The sequence below is a fragment of the Saccostrea echinata genome, unplaced genomic scaffold (genome assembly GCF_033153115.1).
Source record: "Saccostrea echinata isolate AGI-Se365-2 ecotype Australia unplaced genomic scaffold, CSIRO_AGI_Sech_v1 ptg000023l, whole genome shotgun sequence".
Classification (NCBI taxonomy): Eukaryota; Metazoa; Mollusca; class Bivalvia; order Ostreida; family Ostreidae; genus Saccostrea; species Saccostrea echinata.
Genome location: NW_026889772.1, coordinates 13,352,638 through 13,371,658, shown reverse-complemented (window position 1 = coordinate 13,371,658; position 19,021 = coordinate 13,352,638). Strand labels below are relative to the sequence as shown.

The 19,021-nt window shown below is 31.3% G+C and overlaps 1 pseudogene; it reads left to right on the top strand.

The window, feature by feature from the left end:
- Window positions 1-1,263: 1,263 nt before the first annotated feature.
- On the top strand, window positions 1,264-17,603 carry LOC133191305 (flavin-containing monooxygenase 5-like; annotated as a pseudogene).
- Window positions 17,604-19,021: the final 1,418 nt, after the last annotated feature.

Here is a 19,021-nt window from a genome sequence, read left to right as displayed (position 1 = left end):
ACCCCCTGCAGACCGATCACACTGGCGTGTGCTCCTTGTCATGATCGGGAAACAACGGAAAAATCCGTCGACAATTCAGTGGGTAAATAATGGCCTAACAATTAGTATTAAAAAAAAGCACATGACTTAATGATAGATTGTATTGCTGACAAGGTCATTGTATCGACCATAGTACTTACGAAATGATGACTTTTAACGAGACTGTTGATATTTTTTATCAACTTGTTTGTCAATAATTTATCTCGTTTAGAAATTGTTCAAGAGTATGCTCTTGCGTATTGAATCAATTGAGAGATATAAACCCCATATGCAGGTCTACGAAATGGATTACTTAAAGTGGGAGTGTTTGTTGGATGATAATTTTTTCCAGAATTCTAACCCTCATTTAGAAAACAGAGTGGCCAGGAAAATTGAAATGTTTATAAAGATGTTGATGGCCCCCATTATTTATTTCAAGGCAATGCCCCGACATTCTCTTATTAAGGTCAGACGACACTTTCCTCAATAGTATATAATTTTTTCCAAGAATTGTCATTGAAGCATTGCTACTATACTATACTGTAACAAGTTACCTGACAAAAACTGAGGTACCCTACCAGGCATTTGTGCAAGATACCAGAGGATGCTAATTACTACATAATCCTATTGGAAATCACTAGCATTGGCAATATCACAAATTTTTTATGTCTTTCTTTACTGAGATATTTTGAAAACAATTTTAAAAATCACAAGATAATGATAATTATGATAAATCTGTGGTATATTTCAAAGGGTTACAAAACAGATATTCGAGAAACGTGTCGTCAGAACTCAAGTGAACCCTTTGTTTTCCCAATATAAATCAGTCCGCATAGAGTACTTTCAATTCCATAAACAACATTTGAAGTTTTACAAATAAAAATTTCACTAGTTCAGCATAAAAACTATGTCAAGTAAGGTTTTATAAAAGGTTTGATTTGTTTTATATCAAAACTGGTTATCTAATATTACATAAATACTTATGGAAGCCTATAGTTCCCTGATGAATATAGATAATATTTTTACTATTTTAGAGATAAGAAATCTATTTAGGAAACTGTCTTACCTTTGGACCTATATCTAGTGTAAATGTTTTAGATATGTGTTAATAAATGATTGAATTAGCCTTCCTCCCCCAATTCTTTTCTCACAATCTAGCCTTGTTGGAAACTGATCGAAACTTCACTCAAGAGCTGTTCCAACTGATACTAAGTTACCTGCTTGATTTTAGCAATCATTGACGTGATGACAAAAAAGGTTGCGGTGATAGGATCTGGTGCAAGCGGACTGATCGCCATCAAATGTTGTGTGGATGAAGGGTTACATCCAGTGTGTTTCGAGCGAACAGATCACATAGGTATATTTATGATCACAACCAGTAATTATGTTTGACACATCATATGATTAATATTATAGGCTGATTAAAATATTTTATAATATCAGATACATACAGATATATATATATATATATATATATATATATATATATATATATATATATATATATATATATATATATATATATATATATATATATATATATATATATATATATATATATATATATATATATATATATATATATATATATATATATATATATATATATATTATATATATATATTATATATTATATATATATATATATATATATATATATATATATATATATATATATATATATATATATATATATATATATATATATATATATATATATATATATATATATATATATATATATATATATATATATATATATATATATATATATATATATATATATATATATATATATATATATATATATATATATATATATATATATATATATATATATATATATATATATATATATATATATATATATATATATATATATATATATATATATATATATATATATATATATATATATATATATATATATATATATATATATATATATATATATAAGGTTAGTACCATCCTTAATCGTTGTAGATGGACTTCATTTATATATATTAAAGTGAAAATTTTCCTAGTAGCAAGACTCTAACGAAGTGTTTTATTTCCTTTTTTTCTTTTTGTCTTTGTCCTTTATTCATTACATTTAATATTACATATAATAGTTTTCACGTTATCGGCTTCTTACGAGGTCAGCTAAATGTAGAGTCAATGAAGGTTTGACTATGTGCTTTCTTGATCGAGCAGCAAACAAACACGGCGTGCTCTAAAAGATATGATTTATTGATTGCGACCTATATACAAATGCGTAAGGGTTTCATAAGGGAAAATGTTTGGGAAATTTTATATAAGATTCCGTAATAAGTGCAGCATCGTCGGTAACCCATGGGTGATTCACATCAATTCTCTGTATCATCCTTTTTGGACTCAAAATCGTGGTTGCGACGATGTAAGCGCAGCATAGTTTGACTTTCAGACTTAAAAGAACTATTACAATTGATTTTTTAAAATGAAATCTTAGCTACTCAAAACTGATACTATACAAAATTTTTAAAATATTTTGCTGTTCAACCATCCAAAATATTCTTAATTAAAAGAGATCTCTAATCAAAGTACTCAGATGTATATTTACATAGTACTGAACAAAGGCACTTTCACATGAAACATTTATGTACATTGTGATAGCAGATTAATGGCAAGAAGTTCAGAAACTTGAAGAATATATCTAAGCATTGACATTATTTTTTGAAAGATGTAGTCTCATAACTTCAACGGTGTGTACAAACAAATTGAGTAACGCTCGTAAGCGCGTTATAAAAAAATTGTTTGCATACACCGTTGCAGTTATGAGACTACATCTTTCAAAAAATAATGTCAATGCTTATACAGTCAAACCTCGTTATCTCGAATTTGATGGGACAGCGAAAACAAAACTTCGAGATATCCGAGGATTCAAGATATCGAGGGTAAAATACTTAAAAAAAATAAGCGGTTGGGACTTTCAAATAACTTCGACATATCAATGGCATTCGAGATATCAGTGTTCGAGATACCGAAGTTTAACTGTATTTACATTTTCGAACTCCTTGTCTTGTCTGCAAATGTGATTTATATTTCAAAATCCCCATATTATCCTTCGTATTAATGGAAGTTGCAACAGCTACTACCGTAAGACTGTTCACTTTGAGCGTGAATTTTGATTTTCCCTTATGACCTTGCACTTTCACGGCGTTCAACGTTTGTGACGTCATAATCAAAAACATACCTTTATCTTTGACTTCCCCGTCCATGGTATGGTGTTTTGCATGCCATAGCTTTCCACACATTTTATAAGCAAAATGCATGCGGAATGTAAATATAACACAAAAGTATGTTTCTTTGGCATATAACATATAAAATGTCAAAAATTGAAATAAAATTTAGTTGGACTTTAACAGCAGCGTTATCAATATATCATATGTCTCGTTCTTGCCTCTGATATCATTTCCAAAAGTAAACAAACATTGCAGTAAGCTCAAATGTCTGTGCACAGATGAGGCCTAAGCGGGGAGTTTTGCTTTACGTCGGGTCACGTGCTCCCAGCATGTGTGTTGACCTGGTAACATAACCTCTATTTATAGAATATGACAGAGGGATCTGATGAAAATCTTTCGCATATTTTACACAATTATACATCATTTGAAAAACATGGGTGAATTAATGTCTGTATAGAAAAATCCTCAATTTACTTTACTTTGTTTGATATTTGATTTAGTGTTTGAGTTATCTCAAAGTGCTTCAGAGTACGCACTATATTTCTTAGCGAACATTTAATTTGGATGTGAAGAGTCAGGATATCCGTTTGAACACCGTATAAAGACGCCGGTGTAAAGACGAATAATGGCCCCCTTAGAAAATTGACTGGAGGTCATTTTCGACGTCGAAAAATGACCCCCAGGGCATTATCTGACGTCGAAAATGAACTTTTGCCCGTAGGAAAAATGGCATCAACCTTAAAATCTGCATAACCTACGTGAAGGAAAATTTAGAAAAGTTATTGCCTTGACGAATATTTGTAAATTTGTTAAAGTCATAAAGATTCTAAATTAAAAAATGTATTTACTAACAAATCATTATATTGACCCGGGAATTTTCATAATGCTTACTTTTTATGAGGCTGTTGAAAGCCCTGTAACATCAACTTATTTTTCAGTATCCTGCCTCTGTTTTAAAGTTGAGTGTACTCAGACAATGCTCTAGTGTACCGAATAAGTTGGGAGACGTAATTACATACGATATGCAGGTGATAGTGGAATATTACGAAATAAATACACATAAAAAGTTGGCGATGGAAAAGCCGATTCTAAAGTCATACCGTTTTCATATAGTTCAGTTGTTAGTTGGCCATAAACAGCAAGATATTGAAATATGAAAAAGATGTTTAAAAAGATTAAGATTAGAGTCTTTCCTATTGCAAGCAATAGACATACACAATGATCACCTCCCGGAAGAAAAATCTTGTTCTGTACACGTTAGATAACTCGTTCGTTGTGTGAAAAAGTTTATCCAACCGTTTCCATGGTAATGGGAACAATTTTAAGAATCTTAAATATAAATTCATTTGTGAAGTTTCATAAAGATTGTTCAAGCCAACCTTGAGAACATTCGTTGATTAAATTTGTCTTTTTTTGTTCCCATGGCAACAGTGGTCAGTTTGAGAAAACAAACTATTTAATGAACATCTAGAGTTGCTGATCATCATTTCTGAAAAATGTCATTATGTTTGTCTGAGTCATCTCCGAGAAAATGCTCGGACAAAATAATAGGTCATGAGATAACAATATGTCCTCCTGACTTACGTTCTTGACGTCACAATAACAGCTTCAACTAATAGCCACTTTGACGTATCTATTGTGAAATTTTTATTGTGTTGAGAACACAGTATGTATAATAAATAGAAACACATGACACATGTAATGCTGTTAAATACATTTTAATTGCGTGTTTGTCCAGTGTTAATCAGAAAACGTAAGAGAATTACCTGTTCAGACCCAGACCTTGGCATCAATCATCTCTTTTAAACTTTGTATCACTCTGTTGGAACGGGGGTCATTTTTCAACAGCGGTCAATTTTTTATAAGTTGCACATGTAGAAAACTGGCCTTGGTCTCTTTTTCTACAAAAAATTACATGTTCTACGGATAGGGGTCCTTATTCTTCTTTATACCCGCTTTTGTTCAACGTGCAATGAGTCTGGCTAAAAATCATATAACATGACAAAAATTTTGCCAGGAAAGAGGAAAGCAATTATATTTTTGGATTCAAATTGTTATTTATTATAAAATTAATATTGCTTAATCTTGCTGAAACTGTTAAGGAAGCATGGCCGTGGATTTTATTCCCGCTCGTTCTTTTTCATTCCAACTTTTTCTACGGGATGATTGAAAAAAATTCGAAAAATGTTCTAAACACTGATGGTAATTCAAATTGTTAAGAAATGATGCAGCGAAACAATATACTTTTTTTTTTGAATTAGCCGCCTTTGTTTTCCATTGGTTTCAAATGTTTTGATTTTTTGATTATTTTTGAAAGTGTTCTTCTATATAATGGATTTTTTTGGTCAAATTATTCAAAGTTTTGATCAACAAAAAAAACACATTTAGCTAAACTATTTTTATGTTTGATAAGGTGGCCTGTGGTATTACACAGAAGAGGCTACCGATGGTCAAGCTTGTGTGATGAAATCCACAATCATCAACACTAGTAAGGAGATGACGACGTACAGTGACTTCCCAATACCCAAGGAATACCCAATCTACATGCATAACAAATACGTACTCAAGTACTTTAACCAGTATGCGGAAAAATTTGACCTTAGAAAATACATAAGGTTCAAAACAGAGGTATTACCCTAGAATTTAATCATTTTCCTTTTCTAACTTATAGAAATGAATTAAATATTCAGTACGTTTATTAATTGATTGTGTTAACGTTGTTTGTTGTTTCTTTATGTGTGTTATTATAGGTGACATCAGTAAGCAGGAGTCCAGACTTTAACACATCTGGGCAGTGGAACATTACAACAGAAGATTTAACAACAGGAGAGACTAAAGAACACGTATTTGATGCCGTCATGGTGTGCACTGGTCATCATGCGGAGAAAAATATTCCAGACTTTCCCGGTATACCAAGATATAATAAAACATTATTCCTTTTTTTGGTAAATGTTTGGGAAAATAGGATTGAAATTTTGGTCCATCTTTGTATATATGTATATATATATATATATATATATATATATATATATATATATATATATATATATATATATATATATATCAGAATTCCCTAACTTTAATTATCGTTTACGGACATGAACGAATTATCTAATTGTACGTAACTCAGTATTTGTTTCTTGACATCGAAATGAAGTTTCCTCTAAATTTGGAAGACTCTTTGTCAGGTTTAAAAGATTTTGAAGGCAAGGTAATTCACAGACATGATTACAAACACACCAAGGGATATGAAGACAAAAGAATCCTTCTTATTGGAATTGGAAACTCGGGAGTAGACGCTGCCGTAGAATTAAGTCGTGTAGCAAGCCAGGTAAACTAATTATGAATTATCATATACATATTTTTAAATAAGATTTTAGAATTGCTGGTACGTCTTTGATCATTGATAATAGTTATTCTATGAAAAGGAGGCTGAAATGATTAAGTATTTAAGGATAATATGGCTGATCTAAAAGTCGATCAATAAAAGTTTAGAAGTAAGAAAAAAGCATGCAGTTTACACTTGTAGAAAGAGCGTCAGTTTTGGATTTAAACGTACACACGCACAAATTGAAAGTCATTTTAAGGGAGGTGAATTATTTTACTGCAATGCAAAGTAGGCATGATCAGACAACAAACGAGTTATACAATAAATTATCTAAATGTGAAACTGGCAGATTTGCTACGAACATTGTTAAAATATTGGTGACATGGTTTGGGTGAATTCACCATGAACCGAACAATTATAATCCATCCCAACATTTTATGGTTATCTGTGTACATGGTTTATTTACAAATTCATTGACATACAACAAAAGGTAAAGAGATGACATTTCAAAGTCTTTGGTAGTTTTTGTCATGATGACAGCTTAGTTATCAATGATGCTGTATCTTAAAAATCGGTGACTCAGTTTCCGCCCAAAGTACAGAATTTATTTGTCAAACTTTAAAAAAAATAACAGCAATGTTGGTCATCTTGGATATTGCTTGTAGATAGATACACATAGATAGATAGATAGATAGATAGATAGATAGATTGTATGTTGTTTTACTTCCCATTCGAAAATTTTTCACTCATATAGAGACGTCACCATATACCGGTGAAGGGCTTCAAATTTTGACCTTTACTCGGTACTCAGGGCCATTGAGCACTAAGGGATCTTTATTGTGCCATCGCCTGCCGTGACACGGGGTCATGGTTTTTAAGGTCTCATCTGAAAGATCCGCAACTTTCACTTCAAAGTGCCGAGCTCTTAGCGAAGGAACAGTTGCTACCTATTTTTTATCGACTTAGGTCAGTCGCGGCCGGAGTGTGAACCCAAGACCTTCCGATCACAGAGCGAGCGCTCTATTGACTGAGCTACCGTGACGTTATTCTTGTTTGATTAGTAGAGATAATTAATTATAACAATGTCTTTAGCCCAGATCTACCCCATCCCTCTCCCAACGGCAAGTCGGCAATGGATAAAAAAATTATGTTTATCTTACATTTTTGGATTTTAAATTCGTTGTTTAATGTATAGGTATCAACCATAACTATAAAAGTTGTATTTGATACGATTCATAATTTGTACTTCGGTGAGGGTAATTGGGTTAATGTATATGTATCAACCATAACTATAAAAGTTGTTTTTGATACGATTCATAATTTGTACTTCGGTGAGGGTAATTGGGTTAAATTCTTTATCATGAAATGAGCGAGTTGTTAATTTCTGAATTCGATTTGCTGTACATGTGCTAAAAGTAGGTACACTCGAACTCCCTTACATTGAACTCTCTTTGTTTGAAAAATCGGTTACTTTGAAATGAATTTGGTCTCCCCTGAAAAACTGCCACACTTTCTATGTAATAAATAATCGTTTTGATTCAAATCCGTTAAATTGAAAAACTCGGTAATTTTTAAAGTGATTTTGAGGTCCGCTGAACACAAAGCTTTTTTTTTTTTTTTTTTTTTTTTTTTTTTTTTTTTTTTTGTAAGGGTTATTTTGAAGTCGCCGATTGCAACGCGTGGACATAGGTGACTGACTATATACGAAGTCTAGCACGGGTAAATTTTTCACACATATAATTTGATATCGGCGGACTTGTAAAAATATAATTATGTCTTGTAAAAATAAACAAATTAAGCATTTCTCATTGGAACATATTAGTCTTCATTTTTATTTTCCAACTACGACATTGAGACCGACATGGCTAAAATACGCAGAGGTGTCGTGTGTAAATTGGTGTGCGGAGAAAGTGCAGGAGCAGATAAATTCAATGTTAGTTATAGGAAAACATTGTCAAGTAGAGCTTTTTCAAAAAGCTTACCGTCTTTAGCAACAACCTTAAACAGTAAACTGACCTAAACCTATCAGGCCGTATAATTCTTGAAAATTACTTGGCTTTGTATTTCTTCATAATAAGTTTTTTTCTGACATAAACCAAGTGAAAAGTTAACAGATGCTCGACTGTCTCCGTAAACTTCGACTCTGCTTCCGAGATCATTCGGCAAACCTCGGCTGATTCCATCCCCTTTGTGATATGTAGATGAGGTACGAATCGGCCGAGGTGTTGCCGAGTGCTGCAGAGATTAGAAAGAAGTGAAAAACAAAGGGAAAAAGATACATACAAGCTGTAAAGCTTGCATGCAATAAAGATCAATTCAGTTAACAATGAAAATATAGAATTTGGGGGGGGGGGGTAATTGCTTTAAAAAAAAAAAAAGCATGTTATTTCGAATTAATTACTGCCAATTTCCACTGTTCGTTTTGTCATATTTTTTTACGATTGAAAATCTTGAAAAATTGTTAAGTCGTGCGAAAATTAGATCATCAGAAAATTATCTCCCTTGCCTTGAACAGAATTTCAACCAATGAAATAATTGAAAAATTTTTCATCATGCAATTTCTACCAATCACAAAAGAGAGGAAGTGCATAGTCCGAACACTGTAAAATACTTCAACTCTGTATACCGTCTTCCAAGGAAGACGGTAATAAACTTTTTGATTTGAATCGAAGTATACAATGCATATGTTTTCAATGCGATGGGACAGGGTTGTTCTATAGATGTAAACCTGACAAATCATTGTATCAATGCGGAGTGTTCAAGACGAACTTTTTTGCGTGTAAATATAACATAGTCCTGATAGTTTTTTTTAACACGAATCAACCAGAACAGTAAAAAAAATTAAGGAGTTCTTTGAAAAATACAGGTACATAGTTATGTTTCTAAAACACTACACGTTATGTTATGTAAAAAATAACATTTCCTGTACGTATTTATTTTACCGTATCTTCATTCTCTATGTAACTCATGGCACACGGATATAATGAAATTCGGTTAATTTGAAATAAAATCTCACGGACCCAAAAATTTCAATGTAAACGAGTTTGACTGTATGTTATTCGAATGATCCATAAAAACTAACTTTATTAATTTTTACATTTATTTAATAGCAAGTTCAACAAAATTGTAATTTTTTTCATTAATAAGGAGGAGGTTAATGCAAAAGTTTTGCATTTATAATATTGCAATATAAATGGGGGAGAGCACATAGAGGAATGTATATTGCCTGTTGTGGTATATTATTCTACTAGTATGCAAATATTGGTTCAAAGTAATGATTAGTTAATCAATTTCATATAGATTCCTCAATTTTTTCCAATCAAAATTTTAGAAGCTATTATGTTATTAACAAGTCGCAAATTTATACAAGTGAATGTAGTCTTCAGACATGTTAAGCCGCACGTGTTTCACATATACATTGTATTTATATTTTCTGTCCGTTTTCTAATCCGTTTTAAAACTCGAAAATAGGCCTAATACCTGTAAATTGATTAACTTGTAAAAGTAATTTCGTTATAACATCGACTGAAATAAAACATGTAAACTCTTCGAAATTTCAAGTAGCTAGTATGGTAAACTATGAGGATACATTGTTCGTAGTGTTTTGTGCAGGTAGGTAGTACCTGAAGGGGATGACAGCCTCCCCCTCATTTTGTTGTAGATTTCGTTTGAAAATTTTCTTAAAGGCTGCTGCTTCCTCCCTACTTTTTGTTACAGTGAGGTCGAATTCTGACGTCATCGCATTAAAAACTATTTCCGGAAAGTTAGTAGAACCCCAAACACACACAAACGCAACAAACACACACACACACACACACGTTTTTTTATTTAGAATAGTTATTTGCAAAAGATTTCATATGAATTTTTTTATTGTTGCAATAAGGTTCAAATTCTGCCATGTTACTGCATTAAAAAATGAAAAGTAAAAGGAAGATCTTCCTCCCACAAAATAGGAATTTTTTTTTTCGGGTTTGGGCAGTAAAGATTGTTTTTGTTTGTTAATTATTTTTATGGTTCCCCCTTCCCCATTTTTTAAATATAATAAAAACGGGCCTGGTTTTGAGAATGTATATTTGTCATTTATTTTTACGACGAGAAACTTTGATTATTAATGAATTGAAGTGAATCCAAACAAAATGAGATAATGCAAATGCATTTATTGTCATTGAATGTAACGTCATATTATTGTAGCCTCATGTGTTTCACGTTATGATTATTGTTGCAGTCGATACACGTCAAAGTATATATTCTTAACATGGAGAAACCTATGTCGTGTTATATATATCATTTGAAAAGAAAGAAAAGCTCTACAAACATCACTAAAAATGTCAAACATCTTCGTTAATTGCTTGGAGCCTCACATTTATGTTCCACTGCTGCTCTCATCGTAGAAATGACAGATATTATGGTAAAATGAAATTTTAAAAAATATATAGAGGATATTCAATGTTTTTAGATGAATATGGAATTTATTTCACGATTGGGACAGGATTTTTTGATATTTTTGCGAAGCACGAGTGAAAATATTAAAAAAAATCCTGTTTCACGTGTGAAATAAATTCCATATTCAACTACAAAACATTGAATTTTCTGTTTATTATATTTTCTTTCATTTTCCCTTTGCCTCTGTCTTTTTATAACTCAGTGTCATAGGCTACATGAAGTCATAATTGAGCGGTTGAGACGTCACAGCTAAGCGATTGTGAGATTGAAAACATTGTAAACATGGATCTCAACAACATATTTGGAGAAACTTTGGCAGTTCTAGTCTCTGTCAGAATGGTTTATTTACATTGACATTGTATATAATTATGGATCCACTGATATAAATTATTGTCATTCTTACATTAAATCATTTCATTGTTAAAATTTACCATTAAATGTTACGTGGTTGCTATAATCAACAGGTAGTGAACGTCTGTGCTAAGCTTCTGGAACTTTTGCACAGATTCTAGTAAAACCAGACCTTTTCACATATTCAATTTGCCGCAAATGCTTCTTTTTATTTATATATTTATATAAATTTTTAAAAAGTTATATTTGAGCACAAGAAGAGGATCTTGGGTATTTAATCGTGTTTCAGACCATGGCCTTCCAGGAGATGTGGAGATTCTCAGGAGATCTACAAGGTACTTCTTCGTTTTCTTTCTAGTCTCTTAGATAATTAAAATAATTTTTTGTCTCTCTGAAGTTTAAGATAAATTTAGAATATTTCAACTTTGTATGCACTTTGTACATGTTTTTTTTTTTAATTCCTTTATGTGTAGATTGAACGTTATTTTGGATAATAGACTATTGATTAGATCTTTTTTTTGAAAAAAAAATGTAATTTTAGAGCTTTCGAGGCTGTGATGAGTATTTTTGGTTGGGATCCAAACGACGTTATAGCATAGAGACTGAATGAAAGATTTGACCACGCCAAATTCTCTCTGCAGCCAAAGCATCCCCCTTTAGCGCAGCATCCGACTGTACACGACGAGCTCCCTAACAGAATCATAAGCGGGTCCATCATTATCAAACCCAACATCAAGAAATTCACAAAAACGGGCGTGGAAATCGAAGATGGGTCATTTGAAGATGATATTGATGTGGTATTTTTAGCAACAGGATACAAATTTGGGTTCCCAATCCTAGACAAATCTGTTATAGAAGTCAAAAATAAGAAAGTTGAACTGTATGTATAAATTCATGTTTCCTCCTGATCTGGAAAGACACACACTGGCTTGTATTGGGTTTATACAACCGTTTGGAGCAATAATGCCTATTTCTGAACAGCAAAGTAGGCTCTTCGCCAGAGTTGTGAAGGTAATGTTTTTTATATTCACAAATTTCCCCTGTAGTGAGAAGAGACAATTCTGGCTATTCGCAGCTTGTTTTTTTTAACCTCCTATATATAGTACTAAGAAAGAAACATTGAGTGAAAATGTCATTTATTGAAACTAACAAATGACTAAAAACTACATTTAAATATTACGTAGACTTATATCACAATTAATTGGCTGGGCTTAAAACAAAATATATATTACATACAAATTGACTTGATAAAAATGCTGACTAGTCACATGACATAATTCTTAATAATCACATGACAAAAATAGCCTAGCCAATAGTATAAATGGTAAAAAAAAAACACTTAAGAAGCAAAAAGGCGGTCACAAAAAAGCCATAAAGAAAGGAAACATGCTGCCTTCAGTATGTGACTTTCTGCGCCACCGAGCGATTCCTCTAAAAAATATGTACAATTACTTCTTTTGTGATCTTACTTTGTCTTGCTGACGTCTACCCTGGACTTTAGTGAATATTCAAGTTTAATTAGGTAATTAATTTTAAACACTGCACAATTATAATCCTGAACAATTCAAAACTAAATTTGTATAATGCACATCCGAAATCAAAGTTCCGAGCTCCGTCTTGCTATAACAAAGCACATGGGCAGAGTGTAAAACTCTTCCTCACTAAGTCGACAAATAATCTAATGAGAAATGAGAATTAATTTTGATATGATATGTCCTTAAAAGTTTAAATCTGTAATAAAAAGAACTCTGTTATTAAATGAATTAGGAAAGCTACCTCTGATCAGACAACTTTGAAAGGTAACAGGTGTAGTTGGGAAATGCTAATCAGTCGTTTACATGAAATTGAGAGTGCCTCGAACATGACAACATTAAGTGGTTTAAAGAATCTTTTTAATATGCAAATTTACAACACATAGGTAAAGTATAGAAAACTCAATATTGTATGATCTGAATGATTTTAGAATACATGAAAATTTTAATTATGCCTCTATAAAATTAAATATCATTGACGAAATACTGCAAAAGGAATTCCTTTATGAATATAAATTTTCAATAAAACAAAACCTTTGACTTTTATAGATCTAAAACCGTAAGAAAATGCTTGAGAAAGAACAAGGTACGATTTCAATACAAATCTTGCCCTATGTTTTTCTTAAAAATGAAAGTGATGTAAAAAATTAAAACCCATGCTTCCTGAATCATTGGAATTCCACGCTGAAAGATCATACAAATCATTTTTCTCACATGACCTTCTAAGTGCTAATTGTGATGTCATAAACTTGTGCAATTTCCCTTATTTTCTTTAAAAGTTGCAGAAAACATCAATTTTCAATGGAATTTTCCTTCAGATAATATTGTCCACAGGCATCGCCCACAAAGATTTGGAAATATGTGATTTTTCAAAGAATTTTACATATCCGAAAATTAAAGTGGGCGACGGCTGTGGACACTATTTTCTTAAGGAAAATAACCTTTGAAATGAGTCATTTTGAGGCTTTTTCTGTTTAAAATAGAAAAATGCATCAAATTAAAGATGTCATATTTCCAAAATGGTACTTCTTCTTGGCCTTTTCTTTCCTGATTTATCACAGTCATATACTCAACTAATATTTAAGCCAGTTTCAAAACTTTCTGAAAACATTAAATTTTCAGGGCACAATAAAGCTAAAATCATACCTTCTTCTTTACCTTATTTAAATAATAAATAATAATAATTTTTCTGAATAAGAAAAAATTCCGGCTTTTAGAAAGGTTCTTGTCATATGTTTCTGTAGTATGTTTGAGCGTTTTAATATATTTTGATAAACGTTTTAGGGAGACGTTGTTCTGCCAAGCAGACAAGAGATGTGGAATAATATCCAGATGAAATTAGACGCCATGCAGAAACAGTTTGTACATAGTCCAAGGCACACCATCCAAGTAGATTACATAAACTTCATGGACGAATTGTCAAAACTGAATGGCAATTATCCTTATTTAGGTATTGAGCCGGGACTAGTATATAAGAATTATGCAACCCTTAATATATTATACAATAGGATTTTATGAAATTGCTTTGTCTATCAGAGACAGTAATTCTTATCCAAAATTTGCAATGTGAGAATATTTTTTTTCATAATGCTTTAAAAATTATTTTATCTTTATTTTCCTGTTAAAGAGCTAGCAACGATTGTATTACAATGATATATATTTAAGTGTTTGAAGTAAATGTTCCAACTCGATCCCTTTTCTGTTCTCTGACTAATTAGAATGTTCCAACTCGATCCCTTTTCTGTTCTCTGACTAATTAGAATATTGAAGTAAATTTGTATAAATGTCCTTTACATTGAGATGTTAGGAATATATAGGATCATATTTTCCTTTCCCGGTTACAACTTTTCAACTTGACAAAGAAATGGTACACTGAGTTTTAAATTCAGCAAGGATTTTATTTTTGGCGGAACAAGCGTAAGAAAATCTCACAAGTTTTGCTTTTGAAATTTTCTATAGAATTATGAATTAAGTTCACAGTTTTAAACAATCAAGGTCTTAAAGGATTTTCTGCCGTGCATGAAATTTATAATTAAGGACTTAAGTTATAGAATATATCATATGTATAAGCTTTTTCAAACAAACTTTAATCTTGTTAACCCTTTTCAGCCCAATTTTGAGTGAAAAAAATCAAGAAAAAATGTTTTATTCTCTTTCTTAAAGGTCAATATTTTTTTTATGTTTCATTCTGTATCAGTACATGTATATGAAGTCAAATAGGTGAAGATAACGAACAGTGGTCGATCTAAATTTAAAAACAAAAAAGAAGAAGACATTATCATGTGTGAAAATAAGAAAAAGTTAAATATTAGAAGCATAGAAAATAAAAGAATATTCCTTCAAAATATAAGAAAATTGGAGGAATTTCGGATCAGCCAATACCTATTTTAGTTAATTTTTCTTTCTGTCTCAATTTGGTAATTTTACCTGATAGACTTTTTGTGGTGTTAATTTTTATGCAAAAAGATGAACAAATAATATTGTTAAAAAGAAGTGGGCATAACATGATAGGCAACAATATTTACATTTGAAAATGTTTTCTTTCATTTAACACTATTAAAAGCAATGCGTATCTATATATCCGTGTATAAACACGGGTTCCTTGCTTCATAAACGTTCGATGTAATTTCTCATTGACGTCATAGAGGGTCGACGCGCAATCAATGGATCAAATACATGCCGTTGAGTTTGAAAAATAAAACATTCACGCGTTAAAGATTATAATCAGGAAAATATAAAATTTGAGCCATAAATTATTATTATTTATTAGTCATAAATATAAATGTAAGTAATAATGTATCATTTTTAAACATCTATGGGGAAATAAATACGGGTTGGTACGAGATCAAATTTACCATAAAGCCTTTCGGGCTTTATGAAATTTGATCTCGTGACCAACCCGTATTTATATCCCGATAGATGTTTAAAAATGATACATTATTTCTTAAGTAATTTTTAATCCTTTATATCTAGGAAAACATGATAACCTTGACTTGATCTTGCTACTAAAACAAGATTTTAATTTTAACAAAAATGATACCGTCATTTAGTGATATTGTCATCTTAATTCATGAATTTTAAATACAATAGATATGAGAAGATCCCTCTTAACACGAGTGTATTCCTTTTGTAGCATGCTATTTAAATTAATTTTTCTGACTAAATTTGATTTATTCATTGTTATTGAATCATAACATGAAAAATGATTTGGTCCATAAATTTGCGTATATAACAATAAAGGAAACAACTTGGCAAACAGATTTTTTTTTTCTTTAAGTCAAAGTTATGGTAAATATTATAGAACCAAAATTTAAAACTTTAATTCTCAAGGAAAAAAAATATAAAATGCGGTTTGGTGAGCTCATACATAAGCTCCAAAGGGGGTCAAAACATTGCATGAACCAGAATGCCATTTACAGAACTTAGAATTTTAAACTTTGGTCGTTTAGCAATTTTCATCTATTTGTTGAAAGGGGTCTCATGTGGTCATTCGAGATGTTTCGATAATAAACATTCATGAAATCTTCGTTTACCATCGTTGCACCATCGTATAGTCCATGATATCTCAGTGTACGTGCGGAAATTATCCTGAGAAAGTCACATCTTGAAACATACGTATGCCATAAGTTTAGTTGCAATCACATAGTTAAATAATACATATAACTATATATGGTGAGGGCTTTTTTTTTGCCCTATTACATTAAGTAAATTAACTCCTTGATAAATGTCCCAATTTTTATTTTTATTTCTTTTCTTTTTTTTAGTTTGACATTGTTGGCCTTTTCACATTTCTTTTATATATGAATAATAGCAGTCGAATCTACATTACATATAAAATAAATAAATAGACAAAAGACCTTATAATATATAGGAACCTGTATGGGGTGTGTTGAAAAACATAATAACATATTAAGTAAATGAATAAATCAACAAATAAATAAATTACTGGAATTCTTAAAATGTGTTGCATGTATATCGTTTTACAGCAGATTTAATAAAATGTACATGTAGAATATATAATAAAATTTGCACTTTACATATGTGCAGCAGCAATGTATTTTGGAAAAACAATCGCGAAAAAAAATCGAAAAATATTTAAAAAGAAGATGTTATTATTAAGTTTAGAATATTAATATTGGTATACATATTTGTTATAAATAAAGAGGACGCTATATCAAAAATGTCACTCTTTGACTCTTTTTTTTTTGTGATTCTAAGCAATTTATGATCATTAATTTAGTGCATTTAATTTGAATTTGATTAATGTAACAATTTAAAAAATATAAATTCTCATCTTTCAAAAAATATCAATTTCACTAAGGTTCATTGACGTTTAAATTTTACTAATAAAGGGGGCAAAATATGAGGGAAACCATTAATAGTTCTTTGTGGACTACGTCACATTTAAGAAAGAAAAATACATTACATGGATATCTATAACTGTTGTTATCAATTTTTATCACTTCAGACAAATTAATAATGACTGATCCCAAGCTTGCAGCAGTGGTATTCTTCGGTCCAGTTACACCTTTTCAGTACAGAGTTATGGGACCTGGGAAATGGAGCGGTGCCCGAGAGGCTATATTAACTCAGATGAAGAGAATTGATTACCCACTTGCCACCAGACCTCTCGGCTTCTCTGAGACAAACAGTCGAAAGAGCAGTTTCTGGAAATTGTGTCTATTCATATTAGTTATAGCACTGATGCTTCAATACTTAATGAGATCATGAGCTTTTTTATTCCATTGAAATTGTATTCTAATTTGATTTTAATATGACAAGAGGCATGCAATGGATGCCTACCCCTACAGGGCACTTGAGCCAACCTCTACTTTCAGAGGTCCGTGTGCTCACAATTTGTATTGTTTAAATGGATTTTTGAGCATAATCACTGGTCGTTATTTTCACATTTCACGGTATATATGATAGATATTTTTATCCAATAATGATGCAATCTTACAGAATTATCACTAATCATTTCTTTTTTTAAAATGTTGTTTTTTCAAACTATTGAAATGAGAGAAAGAAAGATTTTGTACTGCTTCTTTAAACGAATTACAGATATATATCTTTCTCTCATGTGATTTTGTTTTCATTATTTTGTTTTGAAGTAGCTTCTTCTGTGACCGATCAGACTGATCATTTTCTTTCTGAATCTTTGATTCAATGCCTTGTTACATATGTGTTTTTCATCTTCGAAACCTTGTTGTTTGTTCATCGTTAACCGTTCGAATCATTATGAGAACTTTATACAAATACTTAGTATGGACATTTCAAATAAAAGAATCCGATGTCTCCTTATGGTTGTTGTGTTTTATTTTATATTTTCAATAGCTAGATCATTATACATCGTAACAGAGGTCTCGATTCGAATAATTTGATGTCTTAGCATTGTCTTGATGAACTGTTAAAGGCAGTAATATTTTAAATTCAAAATACCACAAGTATCTTTTTCAAAGCCAACATTAAATCTTAACCAATATCCGCTTTATTAAAGAAAAGGTGCTTAACTGAGATAGTTAAAGAAAATATTACATTCTAAATATATGCTAAAATGTTGGATGTTACCAAATTAGTATAAGGGTTGCCACGTCCAACTTCGTAAATTTAATGCATTGACATGTGTAGGGATGCAGTCTGTTGAATACCTAGGATACTGCTTTATCAGAAATGATTTACAAACAAAACCTGGCCATTGTCACATCTATGACATGAGGGGATGCAGGATTCTTTTTAGCTCACCTGAGCCGAAGGCTCAAGTGGGCTTTTCTGATGAAATTTATCCGTTGTCTGTCGTTGTCGTTGTCGTTCTAAAAATTTTCACAATTTCATCTTCTTCTTTAGAATTACTGTGACAATTTCAACCAAACTTGGCACAGAGTATTAAGCAGAGTAGTAAGCATCCTCAGGCGGTGTAGATTCAAGTTTGTTCAGATCATACCCCCGCCCCTTCTCCCTTTTAGGGGTAGGTCGGGACCACTTCTGCATTAAAGCTTCTCAATACTAAACTGATTTTTGCTTTTTTCCTAGCCATAGTGCTTAGGTAAGCGATGTGGCCCCTGGGTCTCTTGTTTAATCATAACTTCCAAAAGATATTCAAAATACAGTTCAATTTTGCAGCAAAAAAATATCAAAACAAAAACATCTAT